The following is a 21800-nucleotide window of genomic DNA, read 5'->3' on the forward strand; positions in this document are numbered from 1 at the left end:
CAAAAAAGGAGAAAATAGCAACCTCAACTCCTCTCAAAGGGCAAATCGATTATGGGCCAAGCTCACTTACAGAGATGTCAACAACTTTTCGCATCAGCCAAGTGTCAAAGAGTGTGTGTGACGTAACAAAGTTGGATGAACCTGAACTGATTTTGATCATGCATATATGTACACCTTTGTTTGAATATTCATGAGTCAGATTCCAAACATCAGGTGTTGGTGGCACTAAATAACAATTAACTATATAAGGGAATTTTTTTTTTCAGTTTTGCTCTTAAAGCTAAGCTATGTTGCCTATTTGGATAACGAGTTTTTAAAGAGAAGAGGCACAAATTTTACTGTTATATCTTGACTGAAATAAATGGACACAACACAGTCGATACTGGAACTTTTTTTATGGAAAACTCTCAAGAATATATGCATATAATCAGTCATATTAATGCATATTATAAACAATAATTTCCACGCTGCTTATTACCTTAAAGCCATTCTAAATTGTTCATTCAAATCCACTTTAATCATTTCTGTTTCACAAAATTTAATAGAAAATGGTTTATTACATTTTAAACACAGCTTACAAGTGTTATTTAATTTCGCCTCTTGTTCACTTTAAAGCTATTTCTTCTGAAATGGCAACATCATGAGTAAGCCAACAGGTTCTGTTTTAAATGTCTGCATTATGTTTTACTCTTTTTTTTTCGTTTTGCTAAATTCATGTATTTTTTTTTTTTCTGGTTCTAAGCCCGACACCGATCTGAACCGACTGCCGACTGACTACCGAAAGGGAAACGAACTCATTGAAATTCTTGACGGGTTAGGCGCGCGAATTGTGTGGAATAACAAAAGAAGCACATCAAGCCCATATCTAGCTGGGGAAGAGCAGAGATGGGGTGAGATACAGGGAGAGAGGGCGGGGGGCGAAATACGTCAGGTCTCGTCTGTTTTGGAAGCGCCTTGGCGGAGGACCACATGTGGTCGCCCGAACCTCCCACTTTTCCCACCTTGTCGCCGACAACGCTTTCCATCATTTCCGTTTAAGGCGGCGCCAAGTGGAAAAATTCACTAAACCAAATAAGCCCATCGAAATGTGGGCTTCCAGCTGGCTCAATAGAAAAGTTTTAATTATAAAAATAGCTAGCATTGTGGAAAAGTTCACTCCAAGGACTTACATCTGACGGCGGGAGGGACTTGGGGTTTAGGCCAAGGACCTAGAACAAAAGGACTCAGGACTCAATGGCAGCAGTCACAGCAGCAGCAGCAGCAAGTATCTCTACGTAAAGTTGACACATATTGGAGACCATTCATTGTTTATCGCACACAGGAAACAGGGAACTCTTCTCGGGGTTATTACACTCCCAGTACGCTTCAGCTTCTGTCAGCCAGTGCTCTGGTTTGTAATTGTTTTCGTTAGCCTACTCATTTGCCTTCTATCTACGATTTGTTTATCAGGCCGACTGATTAGAGAGTCGCGTCGCGTTGTCGTTGCCACTCGGAAGTGGGTCACTGATTCGTTGACTCAAAGAGACGGTGGTGCCGCACAAAGTATCTGAAGTTGATAACTCCCTTTGCCCATTGCACTTTCAGCTGCATTGGGGTTTTATTAGGGGTTTTCTAGAAAGGCTTATGTTCATTTCGTATCAATCAAAGGCTTTTTTTTACCACTAGATTAGTGGAGCAACTAGCGCACTGATAAAATTTATTTCGATTGAGGTTAATGAGAGATTACTGACCCCGAGTTGGGATTTCGAAACCCGGACTTGCGCAAGAACTTCTTGGGCATTCGATACGCCCCGCAACAAAGCTCAATTAATTATTTGTGTATTCCCTGTCGGGCAACATGACACTCCACACGGTCTGCCAAAGTTCAACTCACCTTGTCCCAAGCAGAAATGTTTATTCTTTCGCAATTTCTTTAGACGTCTGCAAAAAAAAAAACAAGAAAAAGCACAGACAATGGTTAGATAAATGCCAGACAGAATTACCAATCATATAATAATATTTAATAATTATAGTCATCGAGACAACTTGTTCTAGCAAGGCTATTAAAATTAATCAAAGTCGTTAAGTAACAACCCATTGCCATGTAGGAGAGATAATAAATTGTGTTACTTATTCCACCCGAACCACATAAACAAGCCGGAGAACACCACCGCCCACCACCGACCAACAGCAAAACTTGTCAACTGTAACACAAGACAATAAACGGAAAAGTGCATAAATTAATAAGGAGAAAAAGAAAGGAAAAATGGTAAATAATGCTCTGAAATGATATCGAGTGCGATGACGGGCCGTGTAACTACTCCAGTAAAACCCACAATCTGCAAATTGTCATGACAGTCGGGCTTAGTCAAGGGAGGGAACATGTGAGTGGAGGGATAGGATACTTCTGTCTGCAGCAAGTAGCTAATTTCATGCTCAGTGGCGCAGTTCTTTTATAACACAGGTACACAGCCAAAAATTTCCACGAACCATTTCAAGTTTTCCATGATATTTGGGTGCTCCTGAGTAAAAGTCCCATACAAAATTATTTTCCATCACCGACAGGTTCCGCGGTATACCTAAGAATACAAAAAACCTATGTTTGCCGACATTTTGAATTACGTGGCCTATATAATTGGACTTACCTTTATTATTTTCGGTAGGACCTACTCTCAATACATCACGGCACTACTAAAAAATAGTCCCAATCGTGGACCATTGCCCATGTCTTTGGAATTCGACGCCAAAGTTGAAACTCCCAAAATTTTCAACATTTCTGTGATGAAAAAACAATTCTGAGAATAAAATCTTATATGGAACTAATTTTAAATATTCATTGAATCTATTGTTCATTGTATTCTTTAATTTCGGTTTAAAGCGTGTTCATGAGGACATTTTATTGGATTTATTAAACGAATAAAACAGCTTTTTTGGTTTGATTATCTACTACTATTTTCTGTCAAATTTCAAATAAGTCAAGGCAACCTATAAAATAGTAGTAGATATGTTTCTTTTTATATATAATATACATTTAGTTTTATATTAAATAAAAAGGTCTTCCGAACATAACATTTTTAAGACAGCTTAGTAGCCAGCGATAATCCTTACATATTTAAGTTTAGTCAAAAAGAAAAAATGTATATGTATATAAAAAGATACATATCTACTACTATTTTGTAGATTGCCTTGACTTATTTGAAATTTGACAGCAAATAGGAGTAGATAATAAAACCAAAAAAGCTGTTTTATTCGTTTAATAAATCCAATAAAATGTCCTCATGCAAACGCTTTAATCCGAAATTAAAGAATACAATGAACAATAGATTCAATGAATATTTAAAATTAGTTCCATATAAGATTTTATTCTCAGAATTGTTTTTTCATCACAGAAATGTTGAAAATTTTGGGAGTTTCAACTTTGGCGTCGAATTCCAAAGACATGGGCAATGGTCCACGATTGGGACTATTTTTTAGTAGTGCCGTGATGTATTGAGAGTAGGTCCTACCGAAAATAATAAAGGTAAGTCCAATTATATAGGCCACGTAATACAAAATGTCGGCAAACATAGGTTTTTTGTATTCTTAGGTATACCGCGGAACCTGTAGGTGATGGAAAATAATTTTGTATGGGACTTTTACTCAGGAGCACCCAAATATCATGGAAAACTTGAAATGGTTCGTGGAAATTTCACAAAGTTTAATTTTGTGTTCCTGTGTAATTGATAGAGTCTGGGCCAGGGTAGGACGAACAAACTAACTATAAACAGAGTGGTTACATGAAGTCACAACAATCTTCAGGCACACACAATTTGACAAAGTTTGCGAACTTTGTGCAAGTCAACTCACAGGCAGAAGTAGGAGTAAGTCAATGTTACCTTGAAATATACACTACGATATTTTAATATTTATTTGGTCGTTTAACAAGGTCCTTTTTAATTTTTAAGAAATTACTTATCTTTTGTAATACACTCCATCATTTACCCATTACAAAGTAATTTTACATGCAAGTAAGCTCTAATATCAAGCCAAGCACCCACAAAGAACCCCATCTAGATATATGTGTCTTATAGACTTCATAACAATTTCCCTCGCATTATCGCTTCTCTGACGCACTCGGTCCCATCTTTCTATCCGCCTATAGCTGTGACCTCAAGTTCGTTAGCACCCATAGAACCCCTCCTATTAACCTAAACTCGGGTAGTTACTACAACAAATTGGCAATCAACATTCAGCGATTGTCGTTGTAGTTGGCGTTGTCCTCGTCGCCATCGTTGTCGTTCGTTGGCCCCAAACAGGCGACAATACACACAGGCACGCCCACAGCCAATCCTCCCCCCGGTGTAACAGCTGATGACACGCACTTTGCGTGTTTATTTAATAAATAAAAATTTGCATAAATTTGCCAATGTGAGCGAGCGAATTGCAGAGGCGCTGTTGACATTTCTCCCTCGCTGGCACTTCCCTTCGCGAAGCGTTGACGCAAAGTTGAATAGAAATGCAAACAAATTTATTCAGCCATTTCAGAGAAAAAAGAATTCATCAAAGTATGATACATTTTCTGGCGTACTTGCAATAAGTCATAAATGCATAATGGACAATAAAGTAAAATCGTGATACTTGAGGTATATTTATGGACTAAAATTACTTTGAACTTTGCTCGAGATACGTAATTGTTTTGATTATCTTATTAAATTACCAGCTATAAGAGTTAATCCTAATACATTTGCATAACTTTGGCAGCTTAGTGAAACACTTCCCACAATAAATTTCTGTTCTGAAGCTGCCTTGAACCCGGCCAAGCCCCGTCTCGTGTCGGCTTAGGTTATCTTCAGCTGGCCCCTCATCATGTAAAACGATCAATCACCAACTGCTTTGCATCATAACTTGGACGAACTAATAACCCGCCATCAGAATTCTGGGCGCTTCGCTAAAGTGTAACTAATATGCGATCTTCGGAACGGCTAGACTATTGTGCCTTTTGATTAATGAACGCCGCTACTGTGTAGACTTACAAAAGCATAGAAATTTATGCGCGCTTTGATTCGAGACGCACGACGATCGCAACGGCTGAGAGCCAGAGGCGCCAAGTGCAAACTTATAGAAGATCGAGATCGAGATCGAGTTCTCCCTCTTGATCTCATTCCCGATCTCGTTTGCTGTGGGCTTTCATTGGGCCACCGAGTTAATCGACCTTAAGTGATTGGTCTGCGTGCCTTAAAAGGCCGATTGGCCACAATGTTAAGCATATCATTTGTCTTCCCCTCGGTGGCTAAAGTTAGAGCCTAGCTGGTTTCCTTTCCTTTCGCTCAATTAGCGACAATCATTTTTCATTTGTCAGCAATCAGATACTAGACTCGCACACAGGTAACTTGAATCATAACTAGAGAGGCCAGCGTGAGGCCAGTTTTAGTAGGAAAACACGGATATTGGCTACAAGCTATAAAGCATTGGAAGACGTGAAGCCTCACGAGGGCTCACGCACTCAACTCCAACGTGAATTGCAACTGGTTATTTGGTCATTAACTCAGCTTCAATGTCAACTCAAGCTGAACCGAGCAACTATAGAAGTTTCTGCTATTTTTTTTTACCCAATTCGCTGTGCAATTTTGTATCTTTAAGATACATAGTTGGGCTTTGCAGTCTTGTGAAACATTTGTCATTTTATAACGGGTTTTGGCGCTATTGTTTCTCGCTGCTCGCTTTGGCATAATTATGCCAAATATTCAAATAAATTATCAACTAGAACAATTGCCTGGGTGGAGAACCAGCTCAATAGCAGCTGCACAGTAGCTGCGATTTGCAAGCTTTTGTTGTTCGGATTGTTGCACAAAAGTTTTACATGATAATAAATCTGAGTATGCGGGCGAGCGATGGAGATGGAGAGTGCGGGTATCTGTGTCATGCGAGTCCCCTCTGAGTGAAGCAAATACGCAGCAGCTTATTGGGTACTTGACTTGAAAATAATACAATATTAATAGATGCTAATTGGAGTTTGAATTCAGAACGTTGGCATTTATTAGGCCAATTGGATTTGATAAGCTACATCAACCAATAAAGCTCTAAGATATCTCTGATCAATTAAATAATAAGTTTTAAATATAATAAAGAAGTTGAGTATTCAGAAAAGTTTAAAATAGAACTTACAAGAGTAGGAACATAGTAGAAACACCCTGTAGCATAAGTGTAAACAATCTATTATGAATAAGTAGACACATATGTATATCGATAGTAAGCGAGTGAGATCGATAGAAGGATATCGGAGATCTGCGATCTCTACTTCATCTTGGCGTTTAGAAAATTCTGGTGTGTGAAAATAAAATAAAGAACTAACATACAATATAAAATACCTATACAAGCATCTCCAAAGGAGAAACGGGACAAAAAACTTTCAATTCATTTTCAAAGAACGAACAAAGTAAGCTAATTATAATGGGAAATATATTTTTTATTATGTTTTCCAATCAAATTGTGGTTTAATTACCCACTACATAGGAAACTAGTCTTCTTCTCATGCGTAACGAAGGCAAAAACCTTTACAAAGATGATTAGACCATACCCGTTTCCGGACAATATACTTTGCATATTGAAAAGCCTTCGAGACGCGGCATTAGTGTGGATAATTATTCATATTCATTATGGCCATTAGCCATAGTGCTGATGAATGGAATAGTTTACACTCGCGCCGCTTTGTTTTGTCTTGTCTTGTCTTTCCCTCAATTTCCCCACTTGCGTCTTGGCATTTTCCGACCAAGAAAATGCAACGCGTTTAAATGCAAATGCCAGGCGAATGCCAAGCTGTCGCCCTGGGATCTGAGGTGTTGTCTTGGCTCTCGATTAAAATGCAGCGTATGCTGAGACTTAACCATAAGTGCGACTGCAACTGCGATTCATGAGACTCACTAGCACTTGCGACTAATATTAATCCGGGAATTTGCGGAAGTCTCACTTTACTCAGTTAGCCAGAAGGTGCGGTCTGGCAGTGAGAACTCCATGAGGTCTGGCGGGTATCTATTTCGTTTGTGGTGTACCGATCAAATATTTAATTATCGCATGTTTTTACCTTAAAATTTATTCTCTGCAGTTGCTTATCCACACCATATATTATATTATATTTTTGTTTTTATGAGCGCTTCTCGTTTGCAATAACCTTGCTGGCAAAAGCTCAACAAACTTGACATGGAAGCCTTTCTACACAGCCAAATCTCAGCAAAAAAAAAGGAACATATACATAAAAGCAAAGCGCTCCATCTAAGATAAGTTCAAATTGGCGTTATTTTTTATGTATTTCGCTTTTTAACCAAACTCGTTCGCCGCGGCAAGCATGAAAAGTGGCTCATTGAACGCTCTTGTTTAGCTTGATTTTATTGTACCGCACACATGAACAAATGTACATTCGCATTTTACGATGTTTACATTTCACTCTGACTTTTTGTTTGCTGCGATTTATTTCGCTTCCTAGCCGCACAAGGCTGAGGTTGACTTTCACGCATCATGAAAACGTCCGTATCGTGTTGAATTCCATTTCATTGCCTCCATTTACAGTTCTGTATTATTTTGTAATTCGAAATCGATTTCGTATCGCAATTTGTGAGCAAACTGAATGTGCAACAAGGTTGTTTTTTACTCATCGAATGTCTTTGTAGCCTGACGGTTTTGGTTTACAGAATATCTTATCGCGTAATACCCTAACGATAAAACAAAAAGCCTCGATACAGAGGTTTCTCTAAATTCTGTTAAACTTCATTCAAATTTCCAATTCATTCCTATAAACAACATGTGTTTTCAAGCTAGACTTTCTGGGAAATCCATTGCAAGCACATTTCCTTCTGATTCGACACAATTAATTGAATTTGCGCCTTATCAGAACAGCACGTTACCAGCTGGTCCCGCGGCTTACAGTGAAATATGCCAGAAGTGTTATCGAATAATGGCGGCAAGCCCATAAACAAAGCTGTGATTCAATTATATTATCCGAGAGCGAATTGCGACGCCAGGAAAGTCATAGAAATGCGTCTTTAATTCAATTTCTGTAGGAATCGTCTGAAAATGCGATAAAGTGCAATTACTTATTCATGAATTTTTGAAGCTTCGCCAAGATTAAGAAATATGAGAATAATCAGAACGTATTCACTTAGTATTCCCTGCACAGCAGTTTGAATCTCATTACGACTTGAAAAGCAGTTTCCTTTGCGACAGTTTATTTACATAAAACCCAAATGGCGAGATATGGAATATATAAATATGGTCACCCAAGAGCTGGTAGGATAGGACTTTGTGGAATCTTACCGGATATTACATATGATCCCCTTGAAAAGTTGTTTCTCCCAATATGCTCTTTATAAACATAAAGATCTCTGCAAAGAAAAAGAAAAGGTGTGTTTAGTAACTATGAAGCTATCAATCAAAGACAAGTAGCATTAATCCCCCTGCTGCCCAATTTCCGACCTAGTTATGTCACTCTGTGTGGCACAATTCCCATGTGAAGACCCTATCTTATCTCCCGTTTACACCGTTTACAATCCCAAAACAAATAATTGTTCAAATACCTCTCACATTCAAATTAGACAAATAAAATCAGCCACTTTATTTCGCTCCACCTTATCGGCGTGCGTGTCTGCAGCGTAAATATTCAACTGATAAGCAAGGTGAAATCAAATCTGTGGAATACCAGCTGGCCTAATCAGTAATTGGGGGCGTTTGTGAGTCAGTGGTTGATAGAAAGTGGGAATCCAACTATTTTTTATCAGGCTCGTTACACTGACCAGGAATGTCGCTGCAAACAATCGAGATTGAGTTTCTTGTAATCAAATCAAATGTGCAGATATATATGAAAAAACATATACAAATTCAATATATTATCTGCTTAACTTTGGAAATGGGTTTCTCTTCTCTTAATAGAAAAATATCTAACATTTTGACAATGAAATATAGTATATCTACAAGGCTATTGAATCTCTCAAATCGAATGGGATCGCGTTGGGTCTGTTGTTCATTTTCCGTGGCGCAAATCGCGGCAGAGATTATATATATTTTTTGCTTTGTTGCTCTTTAAATTTGCAGGCTTGGGCAATTTTTCATTTTGTATTTACTGAGCTTCCTTGGTTTTCTCTGTTTGCTTTTATTTTGGATGCAGCTGGCAGAGCTGACCAAGCCCCAAAAAAGCCTGAATCAGAAACTCAAAACGCCTCTCCATTTAATTGATGATATCCCGGCATTACTTTTAATATGAATGAATTATAAACAAAAAATAAAAATCTTTTTCTTATTGCATAAAGCAACTAAGGCAAATAAATATTTTCATTTTTTCATGCGCCGACATAAAAAAAAACTAAGAAAAATGGCAAGTGAAAGCGCCAACGCTAAAAAAAATGACGAATACAAATACATATCGACCAGCTGTTTCAGTTTATTTTGATTTTGAATCTATTTTATGGTTGTTCGAATGGATCTCTGTCGGTTCGAGTGAGCGCATAAAGTAAGGCACGCAAATAAATTCAATTTGAGAGCTACTCCGAATGCTGGTCATAAAAATAATAATAAATCATTGTCATCAATCGAAGACGTAATCAACCGTGCTCTTTATGGCCTACAAATCATTAAATTAATATTATTATTGTGACTTTAAATTAGGTGACGGCGCTTTCACATACGCACTGTGCGCCGTGAACGTGAAATATCTGTTATGAAATGGTTCTCAAATCCAATTGACACTTTGGACAATGCCAAAAGAGCGCAAGCCCAAAGCAGACGTGGACAGAAATGTTTGCCTAGACGGAAAATCCAATTAGGAAAATCACATAGAGTCAGCAAGGCGCGTTAAATCCAAAAGACCCCAACGGAAAACGCTAGAAGAGACGTCACTTATCAACAGAGCCCAGTGACAATGTGGAAATCCAAGAAACAAAACATGGAACCACTGAAAGTTCAGCCTTCTTTAGCAAGCTGAAATATCCTGAAACTAAAAAATACGGTATTCGAACACAGCTGCTAATTTAACAACAGACAGACGGGTAGAAATATGATTACCCGCAGAGTAACGAGGCAGGCAGTGAAAGATACAAAATGGGTGTTGCAACCAGCAATCCAAGTGTGCAACTGTCAGATACAAGCCAAAACCAAGCCAAGTCGGCCATTGCATGATATTCCACTCATAATGAAACCGAAAGCAGACAACGACTCTAGCGAAAATATACTCAACCATCTGGGCGTAAATTAACGTAAAATACTCAAAAACAGTTAGGCCAAGACACCAGACACATTGCATATTGCCCCCATGGAGAGCGAAGTGCAGATTGGAGCTTAGCTAAGCCCAAGCACACCTTGATTTTTGCTTTACCTGCGCACACAGTAGTCATTCGGGCTCAGTCTCTGTCCCAGCCGCCATCTCTTTGTGCTCATATCCAGCCCGATCTCCAGCTACCGATCCCCCAAATCTAGCCAACACGATCATTATGAGAAGTGAACAACATCTAAACGATTATGGCTTGGCGTCATAAATGGCCAACAACTGTGGTGGATGTAGTTTAATTTGTGGCTGGACTATCTAAAATCTTGAGGTAAAGGTATCCGCTAAGATGTTTTAAGCACGTGCAAGTAGGCATTTTGAAAGCGATAACAATGTAACCAAATGTTTTATACTTAAAACCGGAGGAGCCTAAAGTGAAGCTCCATGTTTAAATATATAAAATGTGATATATAATGTATATTTTATTTGTATTTTTAAGGCAACAGATTGAATGCTCTTTATTGCTGCCAACTTAGTTCAATAAATTCAGTTTAGTCTAGTTTTTATATAAGTCGAAATTACTGCAATCACTAAAACTTACTGAATGTATAATCACAAGGTATTTAATTCCTCATTACCAGTAACCAACCAAAGCAAATAAAAATGTTCCAAAAAAGCCCACAATTTTTGTAAGAAATTGTTTAATGAAAATAAATGTGCGAGGTTTATTAATCTAATGATTTTATAGTGGTGTTTTTTACGTCACTTATTATGTTGGCAAAATTATGCCGAAGAGAAAATATGTTTTGGGGGAACACATATTGCATGTTCTCCAGTGGCATGCATCGTTGATCGCTCCTGCATATGTGAAATCAGTCGGCTGTAACCTAGCCAAAAGTTTGATCGAATAAATCTCTCTTTGCGTTTGTGTGTTGGCTTTAGTAGCGCACTCATAGATACAATATTTCACCTACGGATACTCTGGTGCTTATCTGTGGGCGTCCGTCCCAGCCATTTTGTGCACTCACTTGCCGCAAGCCCGGCACTCGATGAGTGTCAAGAACTTGTCTTGGCCATAAAGAGGAGTCGGCAGAAATGTGCACCAAATGCAACAGTCAAACTATTTTGATTTCAGTTTTTTTTTTGCGAAAAGTTTAACCTGTTTCCCCACCCCAGTTGACAGTTGGCAATTGAAGTCTTTTTATGGCAACTTGCAGAATGAGGAATACGTTAACTGGCTGACAGCCAAATGAAAGAGTAGGCCGCGACTCAGCTAAAGGTTGCGATCATGGACCAGAAATAATTGAGGGTAGCCAGAAATTGGACAATATGGCTCCAAAACAGATACTACAAGGCCAATAAACTTTGTATTGGCTTACCATCCCACAATCGAAACAGAGAACAAGCTAAAACTGCTTCTCCATCAAGATATTCAGGTGATAACCCCCGCAAATAACAATTCTTAAGCCAAAACTAGAAGTGCAGCAGTAAATGAAAGAGATATATATACTATACAAAGCTATAGCTTTCAAACAAAGCATCGCCTATGAACCTGGCAACCGGTTCTGCTCCTCCATATAGACAACAAACAAATAGTGTAGAAAACACAGCTTGAGGGGCCATAAACCAAACGAGTCGCAAAGGGCAGTCGGCGGAGCACCGAAGAGAACTGGGATCGAGACTTGAGCCAGACTCGAGATACTCGCACTTTTGGGATAGATACAAAATCAGGTTTCTTCGGCCGAGGAAGTCCAGGAGCCTTTTGGTCAATGACTGTCGCTGCGGAGAGCACACAGCACTCGGGTTCTCTGGTGCTTTGGCCCCTCGCAAACAGTTGACTTGACCATCATGGCCATCATTCATTTTTCATGGCTGAGTGCCTGGCAGGCAGTTAGCTCTGATTGTTTACAGCTGCCGTAGTACCAGTCGAGACCCAAACTGGTTCTGCGACCAGCTGTTAGCCCGGGTCCAGAAACTCAATATGCCCAGCACAGGATGCGGACAGACACTACTCGAGTGGCCGGTGAGCCAAGGATCGCAAGCGGGTGCGGTTTGACCCAAAACGCTTCTCGAAGACAGTACTTTACAGAGAATATGATGAAATTCTTTGGGTCCCAAAAGCCTGCCTTTGTTCTGCTTTTTTGGTGTTGTGCTGTCGCTGTTGCTCTTACTGTTGCTGTTGCTGCAACTCATTATTTTGCGGTTGAAGAACCAACTTTTGTTGCGGCGTTCAAGTGCATAAACATCTTCCTCCTCGCCTTTTAAACGGTAAATGATATACGCCGATGTTGTTGTCGTGGCATAATCTCGGAGGCATTAATACAAGTCCGCCGCCTTAGTCAGAGATCTCCAAGCGAGATGAAAGCGGTTGGGTTGGGGTTCTTGTGGGTGATGAAATGTGATGATTGCATTTGCGGTCACCGGAATGAGTGGGGCAATAAAAAAGAAGCTAACGGAACACTCGTCTTACGGTTTATGGACAAGTCAGTACGCAAAAAAAATCAGGGAAAAGGTACAACGTGTTTCAAGCCGAAAATGTAGGTTGCAGATTGCAAAAGCCTTTCAATAAATTAAAGAAGAAATCGCGTATGTTCTTTATATTGAATATTTAATAATGATTAATAATTAATTAGTAATTTAACTAAAGAAAATATACCAATCTTGCAATATTGATTAATTTATTTTTGAAGATTTTTATTAATTAAAGTTTGAGTTTCATTTTCGTTTCTTCCCATTAAATGGTAATGGGAAGAAACGAAAATGAATGTCAGTCATAATTAAACTTAATTTAATGACCAATAAAGGCAATCAAAAATGAAATAAATTATAAATAAAGTACACAATGAAGAATGGGGTTTAATTAAATAATACAAAATTTAAAATCTCTACGCTGAGTCATGTTTTGGAGTTTCTTTTTCTTTAAAAAAATTTCCTTTTAATTTCTTGAACCATTTTGGTAAGCACTACATATTCAATTAATAACTTCAAAATGTTTGACAATAAAAAGCACTAATTTAAATAGAAAATTCTTCGGCTGTAGCTTTTGTACTTGTTCTTTGTAATGCAACATACCGAGTATCTCAAAGTCGGGCACACTCATTTTAATACTTGTTTCAATTAGCTTTGATTTTCATATTCTTTGAGAAATTTCCATTGCAGCAAAACTTAATTAGGCGTCGCACTTTGGTTTGCTAGTGGGCAGAATTCATCTCACCTGTGCCACCCTACCTGGCTTTGCTCCATCGATAACGCCTCGTCGAGTGCTTGAGCAGGTTGTGTAATCTTTTGAGTCAAGCTAAAAAAGTCTGTTTGAGCCTGACACTGCACTTTGATGCTGATGGTAACTTGATACAAACAAAATAAATTAATTAAACAAAGAATGAAAGGTACTGACTACGATATGCCCGGTATCCAACGCCTAACAGACCAAATAATGATGTGACACTACGATATTAATTTAGTAACAAAATGAGATAAATGAGGAACATAAATACTAATGAGCTAAACATTACCATTTACAACTTTCAGCAGAGCTCGTGAGGTTAAGCTAACGATTTTAACAATTTCATTAAAAGTTTCACCCAACTAATGGCATATGTATTCCTCGCCCTGTCTAGACAAAAATCAATGCCAATCAACATTACTACTTACCAAGGTGTTAACATTAAAAAAAAAATACAAATAAATAAATATATAATTAAGCAGCGAGTACGACATCTTATCGTGTCACAGGAGGGAAATGCAAATCACAAGCAACGAACAGAAAAAAAAGTTGACTAATTACATAGAATCTAACGACAAAAGTGTAAGTGATAATTAGAAAGAGGGAGACGGCAAATGGCAGCAAACAAAGCGTCGATGATTAAGAGTTAATTACAACTTTGAAAAACATTTTGCGATTTCACTTTTTCTAATGCGAAAGCAAAAAACGCAGAGGTTGCCTTCCAATTTAGACTTGACCCACATATCGGCACAGTGAGAGAACTGAGAATCGCAAAATTTAAAACGAAAATATCCAAAGTACTTGGCCCAGAGTTGCTCCTAAAGTGCGTTACGCCCTCGTGCGTGTCTCTCTCACGACCAAGACCCAATTGTCGATGACAAAAGGAAAACGACTTCGCATTGAGCCGGCATATTGAATGTCTCTTTGCGTGGTCTCGATTACAAAGGCAGAAGCTAAATCTAGCAAAGATCTTGGCGACAATTAAAATATTATACGGATACGTACACATGTTTCTCTAATTGTCTTGGCCCCAAACACGCAAATCTCGTTGTCTACCCACTGTTCGGTGCACTTGAAGTAGTTCATCACCATCGACCACCTACGAAAATACTTGGAAATACCACCGAAGGTCTCCTTTCCCTTGGCTAGTCCATAGCATTGGGGGAAATTCCTAGAAATCTCTATGAAAATATCCATTTAGCATTGAGATTTAGACACTTAACTGTATTAAATCATAATTGGTTGTCAAGACTTTGGTTTTGTTTCTTTTGTTAATTAAATAAGTGCGTGGATGATGTCGTCTCCATAATCAATTTCAATTGAAGGTGTCAGGCTAGGCCCAACTGAAATAGAAACTGACGTAGGCACACTTAATTGTCTGCCGGTTGGAAATCAGCATGCAGAAGGTTACAATAGAAATTGCTTTATGTAATTATATTTAAGTTAACAAAAAAAGAGTATGGCTTGATCAAAGCTTACCCAGCTTGAAAGGAAATGGACTTTAGAACCTTAATCACTGCTGCACTGAGGTATTTTGACTCACCGAAACTGCAAATAGAAAGGAAAATCAAAATTAGGATCTTGCTCATAGAAAATGTGATTAATTGTTTCAACAAAGTTGTTAATTAGGAAATGCCATTTCTAGTATTTGCCCGTTATCTGTTGTTGAAAATAAAATGCATTTGCTTTGTGTGTGAAATGGTAACAAATCGCTCTGGATTATTCCAAACGGTTCGCATATCTACCTCAGTTATCTATCTGAACATGCTAAAATTAGGCGGTTTATATGGTTTCTAAAATGCTTCTTTCCCACGACACATGCTACTAACAATTAATAGAAAATTAGCTGTAAGGCCGCGCGCACACTACGAGCTGAAAGCGGAGCTGACGGCTGACGGCTTTTCAGCTCTCTGAAACAAACCCACTACTTGTATGAGAGCGCGCACACTGAGAGCGGAGCTGAAAGCTGATAAGGTCAGCTCCGCTCCGCTCTGTTTGATCAACCAAACATGTTTGATTTTTGCAGCAGCTGACGCGAGCTGATTTTTTAGACTATTCTTTAAAAAATTGCCCTAATTAGCGCTTAAGTAAGAGAAATTTAAATTTCTGTCCAGTTACATAAAAAAGTATGAAGAATTTTTTTAATATTTATTAAAATAAAAATATTGTCAACTTTCCGAGATACAGTGTGCCAAAGTACACTAAAAAAACCTACTTTGTCAACCATATTCTGGAGAGCTGGGTGGTCCGATTTCGAAAATTTAAATGCAATGATGATCTAAATAAATATGTCATCGCATTAACAAGGATATTTTAAAAACATTAAAGAATTAAAAAATGTTTTTTTTTAAACGTATTGCTTGAAAAACAATTACAAATCAACATCAGCTTCAGCTCGCAGTGTGCGCGGCTGCAAAAAGCTCAACTCGCTGATAAGCTTTCCGCGGATAAGCTCTCAGCCGTCAGCTCCGCTTTCAGCTCGTAGTGTGCGCGCGGCCTAAATGTTATCTCCGTCCAGCGCAGTGATAAACAAAACTATATGTATGAGCTGATAAGTATTGACCGTGATAAGAATAGTACAAATTGACTGCGGAATATGAGAGAAAAGTTGAGAAACAGTGAGATCTATGGAAGTAATACTTCCTCTAGTGTTTGTAAACAATCTGCTATAAATAATTAATACGATTATAAATACGATTAGGATAGATCAAGAAACCCTATAAATATCAACAAACACACAATGTGTCGTACTGTTTACTATAGCGACTAAATTCTCAGAGATCTGTGACGCACTTGTCTCTCCGTGATCAATGCTAAATTTAACAATGGAAAACTTGGCACTGGGAGAGCAACAATAATAATTCCGCATGGGTTTATGTTGAATAATCAGCTGAGCGGCAAGTCTCTTAAAGACACCTGTTTTTGTGCTGTCTTCTCGAACCTTAATGGGGGTTTCTCGTTTGTATTTCGCCGGATTCATCTCACAGTTCATCGGAACCAAAATATTCGTCACCAAGTTTAAGCGGAAGTTCATAAAAATGCCAACCGCTTTCTTCAGTTTATATTGTTTTGATAACAGACGTGATTTCTCATCAATGACGTAGAAATCATCATTAATCGCAATCGGGGTTTTGCCGTGTTCTCAACTGCGGACTTGTCCGATAAAACGTACATACCATATATACTCAAGTCCAACCTTCTTTGGACTACATATGTATATGGTATATTTGTGTGTTTCGTTAGAGATACCGTTTCTTTTTGTTAGTTTCAGTAGTCTATCAAATTGCCGTCAATAATATATAGTACATTGTATACAGTTTATTGTAGACAGAACTTTGGCACTTAAGTTCAACCATGGCTTTCCGACATTTTCTGATAATGGTATTAGGGGTGTGAGTGTTTAGTCATGAATTATATCTGAGTGCTAAATTTGAGCAGTATGCTCTTGAATTTCGAGTACTCAGGGAAGGAATATTTTTTGTTTATTTATTTCAAGTACCTTTTCCAAAGACAGAGTTCCCTAGACAAAGGCAACGACCCGAAACAGAAACATTCTTTGGGTAGGTCTGTTTAGGCTTTAACGTGTAGAATATATAAACAAGTCTTGTACTAAATATAATCTTGTGGGGTCTGCTGGCTTCCACATAAAATTGCTTATTAATGCTTTGAGATTCCTCTTCCATTTTTGAAACGAATGTTCTCCTACGTCTCATCGAGTATGCTTCACTTATTCCCCGTTCTTAGCAACCACTCAGCATTTTCACTTTGATTGTTTTTGCTTTTCTTTATTGCCACATTTCATGCAAATTGGTTTGGCCCTCGAGGGTTGGTTGGGGTCACCTAACGGCTCTTTCATCGCTGTTAGTTGCCCAGGCCCGAAACTTACTCGACTCCTCTTGAGACGAGGCCGCAAAACTTTTGCGCACTTCATAAAAAATTGCGCAAAACAGAGTAAACAATGAAGAAAACTACAAAATAAATACTTATAATAATAACATTTTAGGGTCCGTTAGGAAACCCCTTGTGGGCCAATGTGGGTTACTTTTTATGACACTTCACCCGGCCGGCGCGATGTATGTATGTTAATATATGAAGATCCATATGCAAATTATGAGTCGGCGTAGGAACAGCCGAATCACACCTGAGGGCATCGCATAATTGTGTCACTGTGAGTGAATTTCATTAGAATTTCTGAGCAGGCTTTCATCGGAACGAGCCAGACCTAAAAAATTCATTTAATTTTCTTTCATGAATTTGCATAAACTGATGAGTTCTGTGACAGCTATACTCTTGCTTCCTTAGTAGTAAATATAGCACAAGAATGAGGAATACTGGAATGCTTATCGAATTTTATTAAAAGCCAAGGCTGAATTTGAACTAATTACATTCTAAAAATTCAATATTCATTAATAAAATCAAAATCTTTTCGTTTAAAATAGAAGCGTTAGATACTTTTGCTCAAACTCTTTATGGAAGTGGGATAATTAATTGCATTTCTCGAATCCAATTAACACCAAAAGTAAACTTTCGAACGACTGAATGCAAAGATCACTCGATAACCTTCTCATGGAAATGAAAGATGATTTCAAAGTCCAAAATTATATGGATTTGGACGAGCTGCGGGCGAGGACAGAACAACACTTGAGTGAAATGGAAAGCTAAAAGCAAAACAGAAAACATACAAAACGTGTTGCAAATTGTATGCAGGCCATGAAAAAAACACTCTGAAAATGATTAACAAATCCGAAAAGATTAATAACAATGGCTGGGAGACCTGAGACAACCACGCGTTGATTAGCCGGCCCTAGGGCAACAAAAAACCGAGGAAAGTATTTAAAAGATATGGGTGAGTGTGGCGAGAGATTTCACTGCAACATGAATTTTCAGCTTGCTATCTCAATCTGTGCTCAAGAGCGACAAGACCTTTGGTTAGTTTTTGTGTGATACAGCAGATTTTAATCTTAATTTAGCCACAGATGGCTATCGAGTTGTGGAATCTGACTGACTTTGTCTTATAAAATGGCCTGGATTGCCTTTTTTTTTCTATTTTTCTTTGCCTATTGGCTTGTGTTCCTCTCTGTTCTCTTATTGATTGTTCTTGAAATACGCTTGACTTTGAAAAACAGAAGCAAAAAACAAAATTAGAATACGAAATCCGTTTATATCTATCCTCCGCGAAGAATTATTGAGTAGGTTCTCAGGGAAGAGGCTCGTAAAATCGATTTCTTGCCACAAATACACTTTTAATGAGTTTTGAGCGGCATTTTAAAAATATTCTTTTGTATTTGCAAATCTGTGGAACACCTTTTATTATAATACATGCTTTTCTAAATCATTAAAAAAATAATCTGATCTGCCGGCTGGTACTTTTAAATGTTGTTTATAAACAGACAGATGGCGTTGTCAGAGAGATTAGATGAATTTAAACTTGTACAACAATTTCATGAATAATAAATAGTGAGATATACATAATACTAATTATACATATGCACTTTACTGAGAGCGATAATGAATATTAAACGTGTCATTGCCCCAACGAATTTGTTTCTAAAGCATTATTTTGTAATTAAATAATCAGCATCAGATGAGATCTCTGATTAAGAGTTACAGTGTACGAAGTGAGTGTATGATGAGCAAGTTAAAAACGCGGGATTTTCGTACATTAATTAATTATTAATTCTATTATTTTATTTCAGTAAAAAAGTATATATATATACTTTAAAAAAGTTTGTTCACATATTCAGTCTGGCTTGTTTCTAGACTCCTATTTATTATTATGATATATTCCTAAACACGTCTCTAACATTTTAATTAAATCTTTGGGATATTTTTACGTCATTATTAAAATCTCAAATATACAGTTGTTCATATCTTTTATGTAATTCGTTTGTTACTTTCTTACTATTCACTTTCCTCTTTGATTTACCTCACTTTACCCTTTGGTACATAGATTTCAATGGATTTTCTGAAACGCCGCTCTCAACATATTTTTATTGCGAAGGACATTATTGCAAAAGTTCTGCACACACACACACACATACGGGTTTCAAATATCCTTGTGGAAGCTGCACAACTCTCTCAATACTTCTCTGCACTCTCTCTCTCTCTCAATGACTTTCTGGCTCTCGTCCGAGAAAAAACTTTATTTTGGGAGTTTGTACGTGGTAGATTTCTCACAACTCTCGTATTACTGTTGCTCTGCCTCGATGTGATGTGAGAGGGGAAAGAGGGGAAGGGGAGGACGGTTGTCAACTCCGCGAATGTGTATACCTTTATGACGGGACCAAAATTTTAACGTATTTCGTACCTTCTTTTGACAATTGACTCCGCCGAATCTCCTCTGTTTTGGTCTCTGGTTTTCTCAACTTTTTATTGCACACGATTTTGCTCTGGCTGATGGATTTAACTGTTAAACACTGTAGTATCTGCTCTTTGCAATACTAATTCTTATTATTGGGGGACGGGGACTTGGATTGAATACAATAATTTGCAATTGGATTTGATTAATTTAGCGTGATTGGGGTTTTGTCGCTATTCCATCCATTCATTCAACAAAAATTACTTTGCGCGTCGTCGTCGTCGCGTCGCGTTGCGTTGCGTTTACTTTACCGTTGGCGCTGGCTTGACGAATTTCACTTTCGACTCTAAACCGCGGACTCGGATTCGGATACTGTAGTGCAAAAGTGCCGCCTCAGATTCTCAAACTCGGATTCCGATTTTCGAACGCCTGCAGTTCTCTACCCGAACACAGAATATTGAACCTCCGCCGACAGTGTGAAAGGAAATCGCTTCGCTTTTCCGCTTTTTCCAACTCGTCCGCTCCGCACAACCGCACAAGCGCGAGAATTTGAACCGAATGAACACAACGGAACGAAATAAACCGAGTGGAGCAGCTGCAGGCGCAAAAACACAATACGCGCGCTGAGGTCGAATGGGTCGACTGCGAGTTACTCATTAACACAGTTCCAATTGTATTCCCCTGCAGAGTGCAATTGAATCGTAGGGAATCGGTTCATTTTGATCAAAGGAAAACCTACAGGAGACATCATTTTATTCATACATAAGTATGTTCCAGTTTTACATGGCAGTTTTATGATGTTGTTACCCGAATTGCATAAAATTAAAACAAATTCTATAATAATAAAAATAAACTATGCCATAGACAAATTTATTTATATATATATTTTTTTAATTTCACGATGGTTCATATAGTTTCAATATGATATAGTCGTCCGATCTTGCCCGGTGCAACATTTATACATATATAACTGAGAATATAGAGAAGACCATCTGCATATTTTTATTCATTCCAAAAACTAGAGACCGAGCTCAGGTGCAACGGAGCATCGTGCGCGAACAGGTTGTACAGCGTGGGAGTTGCAAAATTCCTTCCGGTTAAGGCACTCCTTTTCTTTGTCCTCGTGTACAACGCTGCCCTGCGACTTCGACACTTCTCGACCAGCTGGAAGAACGCCAACGTGGTGATGATCATCAAGAAGGGGCCTCCTGCCCACGTTGGCCAAGGTATTTGAGCGCTGCATCCTGGACAGGATACAGAGGATTTCGCAGGTCCTTGAAGCGATCCCCAGGCACCAATTTGGGTTCCTGGCACCCCCGAACAACTCCACAGAGTTGTAGACTTTATAGTCGAGGGGTACCAGAAGAAGCAGTACACGGTGGCTGCTTTTCTGGACATTAAGCAGGCCTTTGACAGGGTCTGGCATCAGTGGCTCCTATCCAAGATCAAAGAGCTTCTGCCACCACAGCTCTACGAGATTATCCGCAGCTTCCAAGTGGTCCAGGATGGAGTGGCTTCTACCACCAGGAGGATACTAGCCGGTGTCCCGCTATTCATGCTAATCAAGAAATTGTACATATAACATACGTTATAAGGTCGGAAAATTATTGTCTTAAATTATATTACCCAGCAAGGGTATAAGAAGACATAATATCGTATGGACTATTACTAAAACAGTTTATGTCGGTGGACTTGTGTTCCTATGACACGACAAAATATACCCTTCAAATAAGGGGTATTAAAACCAGAAAGCAAACGCAGCAACAACAAAACGCTGCGTGGCAAACACAAAGAGAGCGAGAGAGAGGGAGCCAGAGAGCGCCAAGTACGAGAGCAAGAGAGAACAAGCAAAGTAAATACAATGGAGCAGGAAAATTAAATGTTGTGAGCGCCATCTCTGTGGGAGAGTATGTATGTGTGTGCGTGCTTCTTGTTGTTGCCTTTGCTTCTGGTGGACTTATTATTGTTGCAAGCGCTGCGGCTTTGGCACAAAAGCACAGTGGGCATGAAAAGTAAATTATGAGATACAGCTAAGTATCTTTTGACAGCTTTGTGAATTGTTCAATATTCTATAA

The 21800-nt window shown here is 38.5% G+C and overlaps 1 protein-coding gene across 1 annotated transcript in view; it reads right to left on the reverse strand.

Moving 5' to 3' along the window:
- Window positions 1–20269, reverse strand: part of Dyrk2 (Dual-specificity tyrosine phosphorylation-regulated kinase 2) — a 48861-nt gene extending 28592 nt beyond the window's left edge. The window contains exons 1-3 of the mRNA XM_017166448.2: window positions 19735–20269; window positions 8266–8333; window positions 1874–1920 (exon numbers count right to left, since the gene is read on the reverse strand). The gene's annotated coding sequence lies outside the window, so the exon portion shown is untranslated. The remainder of the gene's footprint in view (window positions 1–1873; window positions 1921–8265; window positions 8334–19734) is intronic.
- Between the last annotated feature and the right edge of the window lie 1531 nt (window positions 20270–21800).

The sequence above is a fragment of the Drosophila kikkawai genome, chromosome 2R, assembly GCF_030179895.1.
Source record: "Drosophila kikkawai strain 14028-0561.14 chromosome 2R, DkikHiC1v2, whole genome shotgun sequence".
NCBI lineage: Eukaryota > Metazoa > Arthropoda > Insecta > Diptera > Drosophilidae > Drosophila > Drosophila kikkawai.